This window comes from Trachinotus anak, unplaced genomic scaffold (assembly GCF_046630095.1).
Source record: "Trachinotus anak isolate AG129_WGS33_773 ecotype Australia unplaced genomic scaffold, CSIRO_AGI_Tana_v1 ptg000023l, whole genome shotgun sequence".
Classification (NCBI taxonomy): domain Eukaryota; kingdom Metazoa; phylum Chordata; class Actinopteri; order Carangiformes; family Carangidae; genus Trachinotus; species Trachinotus anak.
The window spans coordinates 4,888,354-4,900,381 of record NW_027273874.1 but is presented as its reverse complement, the minus strand read 5'-3'; positions in this window follow the sequence as shown (position 1 = coordinate 4,900,381).

Here is a 12,028-nt window from a genome sequence, read left to right as displayed (position 1 = left end):
CTCTCCTTCTCCACATCTATTACATCTACAAGTCCTGAATATAAAAACTGTGTGTGTGTGTGTGTGTGGTCTGTGGGGGATTTATGGCGCTCTTCAAGTCCGTCAACACTGGAGCAAACAGACAAATAACTTCAAGTGTAAACATGTCAGTTAGTGGAGCACAGGACTTTGTGTTGTTCCGCTGCCAGTAAAAAGGTTAGCGAGAGGAAGAAATTATGGCCATCGACTAATACCGTAGAAAAACAGAATGTTTGACACACAGTTAATCACGTGACACGCAGAGAACAATCAGCCTGGAAATGCTTTGGTTTGTTTTCTGATAAAATGCTGGCTGAGGAGCTGCAAAGACAAGCCAACAGCTACACGTCGCGCAGGATGTGACTTAACAAGGCGTTTCATTCACCATTACATTTGAACTCACAGAGGATCCAGTAGTTCCTGAGGAATTTGTATTTTGCATTTTGAAAAATTGTTTCCTTTTCATTCGGACTGTTGTTTGCGCAGGGTGCTGCTTTCACTCACTCTTCCATTATAATCAACTTCACCCACTCTGTCAATCAAATGCCTGCCTGTATGGTGTAATTCACTATAGTGCTGTTAAGATGATGAAATTTGAGCTTAATCATAATTGAATGCTGGGGACAGAGCCATGGGAGGTTCAGGTATCCGGTCATGTAATCAACCACAGGGCAGGAAAAAGTATCTGTCACATGTTTAACTTCAGCACAAAATCCAGCAGCAGGTTTGTGCTGAACGAGTTCCAGGTTCAGTCTCATCAGGTCCCCTTTGCTCTCAGCCTAGGATTTTAGAAATACCCAGGTTCAGAGCAATCCATCCACCAAAGACACTTTTGACTAGATATCAAAAGGAAAACTTAAAGTTTAATATTTTTTTTTTTACAGTACATGTATTAATACAACTGTTTAAGCCTGCAAAAACCAATTTTGGCCACTTGGAGGCAGCAGTGAACACAACACAGACATATTGTTGCATTTGCAGTTGGTGAATTTACACATTTACATTTACACATTTACACATTAGCATTCACGTGGAGTCATGTTTCTGGCCACCTGATGAATGCAAGTTCAATATTTTCTCATCTTTTAGCTCAGTTTTTGGTCTCTACCAACTCCTGAGGGAACTATCTGGCTCTTCGGTGCTACATGCTCCACTGTGATCATGCTAACTTTGTCTGAAGGCCATTTGGCAATGAACTGGTAATGTACAATGGGCTTTTTTTCCCCTAAAAACAGCTGTGTTCAAAAATACAGCACTGATGAGATCAATGAAAATGAATCAAAACATAAAGCTGGAGGCCAGAGAATGAAAACAATTAGCTGAAAGATGCTACAAACGTCCTCAGAGCAACTGCTGAGTCAGGTGATAATTCTCTATAGGTTTATCATTATGAGTGACTCCTCCCACATTTACATATAGCTATTGGACCCATGGTTACTATTAAAACACAAAAAGTAAGTTCTCTTAAAAAAACAAAAAAACAAAAAAACAAAAAACTGAATCAACCCAAAAAAATGTTGTGCAGTTGTAGAATGTAATGTCCCACTCATGTAGTTAACACACCCCAGAAACATTCCTGAGGATATGACCTCTCCATAGAAATGACCATGTATCCTTTACGTCTGTCTTTATTTAAAGGCAGCTGTTGCAAAGATGTTTCTTCCTTCGTGCTAAGACAGATGGATGACCGTGAATCCTGCATGTGCTCCCAGGCTTTCATCCAGTGGGAATTTATCCAAAGAACCGAAGCAGGCAGCCTCCAAACGCAAACACACAAGAATCCGCTCGGTTAAAGTGTTTTCTGCTGCTTAAACTTCGTGCTACATTCATGTCAGGGGATATATGATAATCCCGTCAGTCCTCTTCACATGATCACAGCTAGCTCAAAATCTGTGAACTCGTTGTTCCGGTTCCACACCACAATCAGCAGCACCCTCGGCCTCAGGGTGACGATCACCTTCATCATGATCATCATCAACAACAACAACTGATCGTCTTGTGCGGTGTTGCAGATGCCCTGTGCTCTTTACAGGTTAACTGTTACAGGCTCAGACATGAAAGACTTCACACTGGTGCCATTACTTTTATATTTCTTTCGGACACGGAGGTCTCTGATCCTCTGGATTTTCAGATTTTAACGGTCCAATCAAACGTCCGTATCATCAGGTCACAAAATTTAGCTCGTTGTGAGCTTGTGTCTCCTCCATCCTGGCTGTTGTGGGGATGTTGAACCAGACCAATAGAGCCTGGAGTTTTAAACTTCCATGTTCTCCACCTTCATCTCCTCCATTTTAGCTCCTCTTCAACACTCCTGCTCCTTTTGTCCTCTATCCGCCTTTGTTTTATAAAAAGCTCTTTGTGAATAGTTGCTTTGATCCGCCCGTCGAGTTCAAAACTGACTGGATAATGGTGCTGCAGCTCCAGTTTGTCACTAGTGGCCCTCATCGGCTAAACCAGTCTCCTTTTAATCACTGTAGTTGACCTCATGACCCCATCTGCCCTGTATATGCACACGTTCAATCACACACCCGGGTCCTCCTCCCCTCTTTTTCCCACCACAGCCGACCTCCTGTTGGCAGCAGTCCACCAGGGTTAATGCTGATGGCTGGAAGAAAAAAAATTAATTACAAGTGGAAGAAAACCTCAACACTAATGTTCCAGCCTGGATTTCTTTTTGTTTTCCAATGCATGATTTAACTCTCACTAAATGCATATAAGAGCTTACACACGGCCAGGCCATTATAGGCTACACAGAAAGGACTGAAGTAGCTCTGAGGAGAAATCAAGTCTTTCTCTAAAACTTTTCTTTAAGCACACTGTTGCTTTTTTTTTTTTATCTCATATCCGTCTTAAAATACCCTCATTTTCATCATCACTGACACCCTCTAATAGAGACTTCACTACACAATAACATTTGCTTTTCAGGCGCTGAGCTGACACACTTATCCACAGTGATTAACAGTGTCCACATTTACAGACCCACATTTAGGCGAGCGCGCACCCGTACTCACACCACCCTCTGATTATGTTGGTGAGATTATGCTCTCAGCCAGAGTGAGTGTAATTGCAGTAACATATTGTGGCTATCAAGCGTAAACCTTGTAGGCCTGGTTTTGTTGATTTGCACGTTTCAGCTCAAACAGAAGGATTCCATTTTCATTTTGGTGCATGACAACTGCTCAAAACTCAATAGAGAAAACAAATAAATAAAAACAATTGGGGGGAAAAAAAGGTAGAACCACAAGTTTTTAACATCTAAAATGTATCATTAGGAAGCGTATCACTTTAAAGATTCAAGTTAAGCTTACAGTTAGCTCCTTTTCCATTGCATGGAACTGGCTCAGTGTGACTCGAAACTACTACGTAAGTACCTGGTAGAGTTGAGTAGAAGGTGTGTTTCCATTGACCTTCTTAATGCAAAATTTGAAATTGCAAAATTTAAAAAAAAAAAATTGTGATGGAAACAAGTGAATTAAAAAAAAAATGTATCCGTTTGCATGAAGTGGTTTTTGCAGAAAATTCAACAAAATTTTGCAAAATTGAAATGTAAACCCTTTCAGTTCGTAGTGCCTGCTGCATCAGGCCCCAGGGAGCAAGTTCCAGCCCAGAGGCAGACTGCTGGAAATCTGTCGTCACGTTTAATTGGAATAACATTGCGAGAGAAAAAAAACAAAAAACTTTTTTTTTCACATAATATTACTCAGTGGAAACACAGACCACTTGCATTTGTGTTTTGTTGACTTTTCTGGAAAAAAAAGCTTTGCAAAACTGCAAAGGAAACCCAGCTAGAGTCGAGTCGGGTCGAGTCGGGTCATTACCTTGCAGTGGAAAAACCCCATAAATCACAGTCAGGATGTTTTACCACATTTACACATGAACATTTGTACTTTTAGTGAAGTAGGCTTTTGAATGCAGGACTCTCACTTGTAATGGAGTATTTTTATATTGCGGTAATGGTACTTTCAGATAAGTAGAGGACCTGTATAGCTCTTCCACCACTGTCATGCACTTGCTTTATAAGTGAACTAGAAATAGACACAGAAGCAGCCACTGAGATGGGAGATAATCGCTGTGTTGCTCAAGGACACTTTGACTTGGCACGTACTCCCCTGATGGACACCCTGTTCTGCTCTCTGATTGATCGTGTGACCTGATATTGAGACAGGGGAACTCTGAGCGCACCAACAACACTGACAGAGGCTGCAGACCTCTCTCACTGGATTATTACCCCAGAATGTTAAAACACACCATCTGGTCTCTATTTATGCTTAAAATCTGATGGAAGCCTTTCCTCTCAACTTTACCTGACACAAAAGAAAGGAAACAATCCAAGAGGAACCAGTAAAGATAAAAGTCTAAAGATAAATAGAGTCGTAAGTATCATGAAAAACGAGTGAATTCTTGGTGTTGAAGTGAAATGCAATAAATAACAGGAAACGCCACAAATACTTTAACTGCATTCTTATGTAACAGGGAGGATTTGCAGTGAATTACTCATGTGACCTTAACATTATGAGCTGTGCTTTTCTGTGTTTGTGGTTTACACACCTTGTTTTCACTTGCAAAAATCTGCACATGCACACACATGTCCACACATTTTATACAGCACACTGTGTGTATTATGTAATAATGGGATGTGTTTTATTTCACATCTTGTAGAATAAATAATCCCTTACAGGTGCCTCGTATAATTCGATTATCATGACTGTAAATTATAAAATAACTTTTTCCTCTGTCTCCGTTGAGTTACATAAGTGATCCTTTTACAACTTGCTGTAAAAAGCATTTGATAATCTGCATCTGGTCTTCATCTGCTCTTTTCAGCTTTCTGGACTTGTCAGCGTTACCGGAAACCAGAACAGTACCTCTCCGCTCTCCTCCGTGTGGGCCATAGTTTATGTCACTTTTTTGGAAAACTGAATAAGTTCAAGCTTTACGAGTCACTTTGCCAAGTAAAATATTCTAGAACAAGAGTGAAGTACATGTTGTTTGAGACAGGAAAATGTGGTTTTCATTTTTTAATCAGCCTACTTCAATAAACACTGTCTCATTTATTTACAGTTCTTATTCCGAGGCGGTGCAATTACGCTCTGATTACCGCACCTTTATGTGCAGCACGTTTGTTCATTATTCAGATTAATTTGAAGTTTGAGAAACATGAAGATGCTTATTTTTTATTTGTTTACCATGAGCACAGATCAACCCCGCTGTGCATTTGGAGCAATAATTAAGTTCATGGTTAATGTCACTGTCTCGTTATTTCTTCTCTGAGAGTACTGACGCCAGTGTTCTTGCTAATTTGACCTCCACTGATGGAACTAACTGGCCCCTGGACTGTGTTGTTACTTTTTATGTTTTACTTTGGCGTCATAAAGTTATTGTCACATAAAGCATCTACACTGACAAGTTTTCTCTCCAGCTTCCACATTATTCTCATGTTGCAACCCCCTCGCCTCAGCCTCTGGGTCTGTATAAATATGCCTACCACTGGCTGACACACGCACACACACACAAAGACACAATCTTATACACAAACCCAGACTTCAATGCATCGCTATGAAGTCCTGATGAAGGACCAGTGGATTTGTTTGATGCTGAAAAATCAAAAGAACATCAAAAATAGCTGCACAGACGTTCCTCTTCAGTGCCGTCTGAGCGAGTAAAGAGGCTTTGGTGAGAGTTGATGTTTGTGGAAGGAAGCAGTGGAGGGTGAGGGAAGAGGAGAAGAGGATGAAGAGGAGAAAGGGAAACCAGTAAAAGTTACTGCATCACCCCTGGGATTACAGTAGTCCACTGTTACTGTCAATTTCACTGATTATAGCAGCAGGAATGTGCGCGTGTGTTCAGGACGGGGTGTGTGTGGGGGATTTGAGACAGCTGCAGAGAGGAGGGGGGGGCGGTAACAGAGGAGGGGGTGCAATTTATTTTCCTGTGGCAGTGGAAAAAAGGGGGTGTGTCCCTGCATGCGATTGGCTTGGTGGGCCTATTCCAGTGTAAGTGACATCACAACTTCGTGCCTGACCTACTTAAAGTGGCCATGACGTCACAGCTGTCTCTTCGGCTCTGTCTCTCTTTTCTCTGCCCCCTCTTATACAACTCCTTTCTCCCTGTCTCTTTCCATCTTGGTCCTTTCTCTCCCTTCCTTCTAATCCCCATTTTTCTTCTCTTTTTAAAAAAAAAAAACATTTTTCATCTCCTTTCCCCCCCTCCTTATACAGAGCCAAACTCACAGGAATAGAGTCAAATAGGCTCGTGAGAATGAGAGAGAGCAAAGCGGCAGAATCTTCTACCAATGCCAATAACCCAATTTTTAGAGATTAAAGCTATATTGATGAATATTAATGGGTTGGAAAGCAGCTCTGGCCCTGATGACATGACAAAACGAGACGGCAGGCTTCCACCATATGGACAGAGAAGCTCTGTGGGACCAGAGAACTGAGAGATTTAGTGCTGATCTTGGTGTAATTATTGTTACTGTTGCTATTATTTTAGCACATATAATATTTGTAAATGTACAGTGATGATTTTACACAAGATAGATATATATTGTGAGTAGATGACTGTACATTTAAGTTATAATCAAGCACAAGTAGTATATTCTAGTACAGTGACTGATTGTAATCCATTAAAGTTAGTTGGTGACAAAACTAAATGACTAAATTTAGGTGACTAAATTTATAATATGAAATAATTTCCTTTCATGGTTGTTTTGACACATTTCATTATTCCAAAGATACACCCGAATTGCAACATGTATGAGCGTGAAAGATCTCTGTGGGACTCCCAAGTCGATCAGCAAAAATCTACATGTAAGTGGAGCAGATTGCTTCTGTGAAACAAGCTCTATTGGCCTTTTAAAAACGGTTATATTTAGTAACTATATTTAATCAGGCAGTCGTCAGGTAATCAAGGTGTCTTTCTCTCAACAAACACTCAAGCAAATAGAACTAATTAAAACAATTAAAGTCATAATGACACTTTAACATCCGTACGGTGAATGAAAGATAATTACAGTGTCTTCCATTTAAAAGGTGTAGGACCTGAATCCAGTCCTTCTGTGTGTTAAATTTCTGAGCTCTAAAAAACTTTAAGTTTTCCAATCAAATGTAGCCTAGTTTTAACCCAGAGGGCCAGATATCTATTGACCCGCAAATCACCACTTAACATTTAAAGGCAGCTTACATGTTAAAGCATCGGTACCTCCGATCCTGTTATATAATGTATACATGATCTGGAAGCAAACACTGACATAACATCAGCCTCAGCAAGAATAAAGGTATTTCCCAAAATACGCTTACTCACTTCTAAGATTTTGAATGCAGGATTATATTTTTGTCGGCATTTGTATTTGTGTGTGTGCTCTCAGGCAGCAGCAGTGAGGTGCACATGTATAAACGTATTACAGTGAAAAACAGATACATGGGCAGATTTCCATGATGCTGAACACAAGCAGATTATCTGTGAGAAACAGCGACGCTGAGGACCGATTACCGCAGGGTCGCTTCATATCTGAGGCTACAGTCACATCAGACAACAATCGCTCCGCAGTGAGAGGGATGGAAGGAGGGATGGAGGGAAAAGGGATGGAAAGAGATGTGATAAAAGCAATGAAGTGTGGGGAAAATGGAACGATGGTGGGACACAGAGAGGAAGGGTAACAATGATGGAGGGATAAGAGAGCATAAAAATGGAGGGACACGAGTAAATAGAGAGGAGATGTTCAAAAGTTGCACAGATTTAAAAAAGGAGAACAGAAAAAGGGGTGTAGTGAAAGAGAGAAGAGAGAGAGGGATATAATCCAACTTTTACTCCCATTGCTGAACATGGCCAAAGGGAGAAAAACATGCAGGAGGCAAAACAGCCTCAAGCAACAATTCCTCCTCTCGTCCTCCTCCTCTTCTTCTTCTTCTTCTTCTTCTCTTCCCCCTTTGTGTGTGGTGGAAAACCCTCTTTCTCTCTCATTTATATTCACACCAGCTATGGGGCTAGTCACAGGGCAACCACTGCACAATACTGTTCAAAACACACACACACACACACACACACCTCCCCGCAAACACACACTGGTACAGTCGGGCTCTTCTTTGTGAGGCTAAATTAAGTGCAGCCAAGTGCAGCCACGACAGGCTGAACCCAGAAAAGAAGGACTTTCTATTGTCTCACTCAGGTCTGCGTGAAGTTGTGGCAGTGGGGGGAGGGGGGGGGGGGGGGGGGGGCACTGGCAACACTGCTCCTCAAATCTGGGGATTGTTTGTTTTTCAAATTAAAAATCTTTTGTTTTGGACACTGTGTGATTTTTATTGACTAAATTAAACTAAAAATTAATGAAACTAGAATTACTGCCTCATGGTTGTTAGCCTCCGCCACTCAAGGCTAGTTTCAGGTTACATCCCTGTTTATCCAGAATCATAAAAAATACCAACATTTTGTGTGAAATTTTTTGATGTGAAATTTTGTGTTATAATTTCTGTGTGAAGTCTTGAGCTATGGCCAAAAAGTGTTTTGTGTGGTCACACTGAGCTTGACCTTTGACCTTTGACCATCCAAATGAAATCAAATGAATGCTTGTGCCAAATTCAAAGAAATTCCTCAAGGGGAGATACTGAGATATTGCACTGACTAGGCCAAAATCGTGTTTTGTGAGGTTACCCAGATCTTGACCTTTGACCTCCAAAGTTTTAACCTGATTCCAAATGAATGTTTGTGCTAAATTTGAAGCAGTTCCCTTAAGGCGTTACTGAGATACCGCATTCATGAGAATGGCACGTTCGGATGGACAACCTGAAAACATAAGGTAGTGCCACCGCCACGAAGACTGACTTCACCACAACTGACCACAATCAGGTGAATTTCTGCCACTGTCCCAAAGCTACTGTAACTCAAGTGCATCTCACTGGTGCTGAATTTTCAAGTTTGCTTCACCAAAACAAAGCTGAATCCAGCAGCACTGACCAGAGCTGGCACACATTTGATCTTGAACACAGCCGACTGTGCCAGCACTTGGCCGCAATCAACCCAACCCGGCCGACAGCCCAGGCTGTGATGAAGTCATTATTAAGTGTTGTTTAATTTATTATTCAAGTAACTTTAAATCTGTTCTTTAAATTTACAATGTACTCTGATTTTACTGTGATTATAAGTCACATCAGATGTCAACAGTTATTAGATTTTATTATGCGAAAAGAGAATTGTATTTCATAAATTGATAACCGCCTATTGATTGTTAACATGGCAGACTATTGATTGGGGAAATTGTTCAGAATTTGCATTTCTAGTAACAATATTGATTTTCAACTTGGCAGAGAGAGAAAAGACACAGATGCAGGTCACTATAATGTGTGGGTGTATTTTTCTTTGTCTAAAACACCATGAATACAATCACCTCAAAACTAAAACAAGTTTGTTACCAGGACCTTTCATGACACGGTGTCAACAGACAGTGCATCAGTAATTATCACAGTTAACAAACAAGGAAGTAAGTGTAAATGGACATTAAAACAGGTGCAAATGTCATTCTTGCTATTGTTGCTTGTTTAACACACACGCAGGTATCCACACACACACTCGTACAGTTGTGTGAACCAAACTAATATGCATCTGCAGGCAGCCAACTTTTCCCTTCCTATGTTTAACTCGTGTTTCACTCTGTGTTTACTCAACTTCCTCTCCCTCTCTCTGTTACACATGCACACACACACTCATGTGAACCCTCTCAGATTCTTCTGAGACTCACAGAGGCTCAGCTACTTTTATAGGTCTCTTTCATTGTGTCTTTGTTTCATGCTCTGCCTCTCTCACAGACACACACATTCACACAATGAGCTCCCAGTGGCCCTGATCACCCCGGAGGCTTACAGCTCCAGCCCTCTATCTCTCCTCGTCACCTCTCCCCTCCTTCCTCTCCCCGCTTCTTGACCTCTTTGCAGCCCTGCAGTACTCCTTTGCTTTCATCTCCCTCATCCCCTCTCTCTCTTTCACACCCTTCTCATCCCTCGCTCTACTCTTCCTCTTTCTCCATCTCAGGCCGCGACCTCTCCTTGGCTCAGATTATTGCGTCGTTTTTATTTTCCCTCCCTCCTTCATCTCAGTCTTCACCCACCTGCGAGGCTGCATCGTTTATGTTCACTTCTGTTCATCAATTTTATTTTTTACATCTGGCGTTTGGACTGTTGCAGACACCAAAAATCTGCATCCACCTCTTTATGTTAAGCAGATTTATAGTACAGAACTATCACTACAGTATAGGGCTACTTGAACATTCACAGAGGTTAGGACCCGTTTCATGTTTAAACATCATTTTTCACATAGCTGTGACCCTGTTTCCAGTATCTGCGCTAAGCTATGCTACCAGGCTGCAGGCTGTTGACTGCAGCTCCATATTTACAGCACAGACACGACTCATGGCAAGTTAAAAAACTACATTTTAGACAGGAGGTTAGAATACAAAATCTCAGCAGTGCTACCTCTTCAGGGCAGACTGAACTTTACACTTACTTGATATCGGAAAGTGACGAGACAATCCAATCGGGCCGAGGCTAGCTGGTGAGCGTGCTAACTCCAGACAGCTGTTGGTGAGTAAAAGAGTGAAATTTGACGCTGAACTTAGAACGCTTCTTCTAGGCTGGTAAGGAAAGGGCTATAATGCTAAAGCTGGCTTTGTAGCATTAGCAAAACTGACAAATAGCTCCTTTAAGGTTAGAGCAAGCCTGTGGTGAGGGCTAATTTGGGCTCTGGTGGGGTTAAATTTCGGTTCTGAAACCAAGATGTTGGAGCTACCAGAACCGCACAACATGTTTATTTCTTGTCCTTTATGACCCTTCTATGTAAAGACTGCTCATGCACAAAGTATTTACTGTATATGATATCATGCAATTTCAGGGTAGAAAAAGTGACGCTAAAGTGATGAAAAGTATTTGTTGTTTTTTATAATATCGCTCACACATTCATAAAAGAGAAAATACGTTGTGAGGTGCAACAATTATTCTCACAATTACAAACAGCTCTCACATTTAAAGAGCAGGAAAAACCATATAACACGACCATTGGTGATGTTATTAGCCACACAGGTGTAACTAATAACATTATTAATGGCTTGGCCACATTTAGCTGTGCCAGCTGAGCCCACTGTGTGCCCGCTGGCTCAGCTGGCACACTTAAATGGAATGCAGCCATTGTTAATGTTATTAAAGCTTTTCCTGTTTTGACAAGACAAAATGACCAACCGGAGAGAGGACTATTTCACGTTAGCACCTGTGGGAGAGAGAAAGAAAAAGTGCCGAGCCACTGATTTCAATGGACTGGGCAGGATAACGGTCACACATTATCCTCCCACATAAAGTTTTCACTTTTATTTCATTAACGTTCATTTAGACACAGTCAGATGTTGGCACCAGTGCTTCACAGATTTGGTTAGCCTTTAGACTCAATTTGTTTTTGGTCTTTCTTCACTGCTTCATCTGAGCAGTTAGAAGTTAAGTGGTTTCTCCCATATAGATTTGCTAAAACAAGAGCATGTCAGTCATTTTGATGGTTCAATTCTGCGACCTTTCGATTACAGGCCTAGCGCAACATGCAGTTATGTGGGTTCACGCTTTGTCTTCAAAGCTTTTAATTGATTTGAAGACTGGATATGTCTGTGCATATACAGTAATGCATTGCGCAACTATGTGAGCGGAGAGTTTGCATTCAAAAGCACTTCTATGATCGATGTTAGACATAAAAAGCGACTCATTGTCCCGACTGCCGCAGGGAGTTTCATGGCTTCCTTAAAAATGCTGTCATTCGTTGCAGAGAATAAGAGCGGCAGTGTCTCAGGCCTGTTGTGGAATGTGGCTCAATGATATAATCTGTTCATTTGATAGAAAGTAAGAATCGAGAAGAATTATTCCACGTCTTTTTGAAGATTAAAAAAGATCAAAATGGAAACAGCTCTGATAAGCACAAAATGCAAATTTCCAGTGTTTTCTAAGAAGAAAATAAAACATGCTCTTCCAGTGAAGCGTTGCGTAAG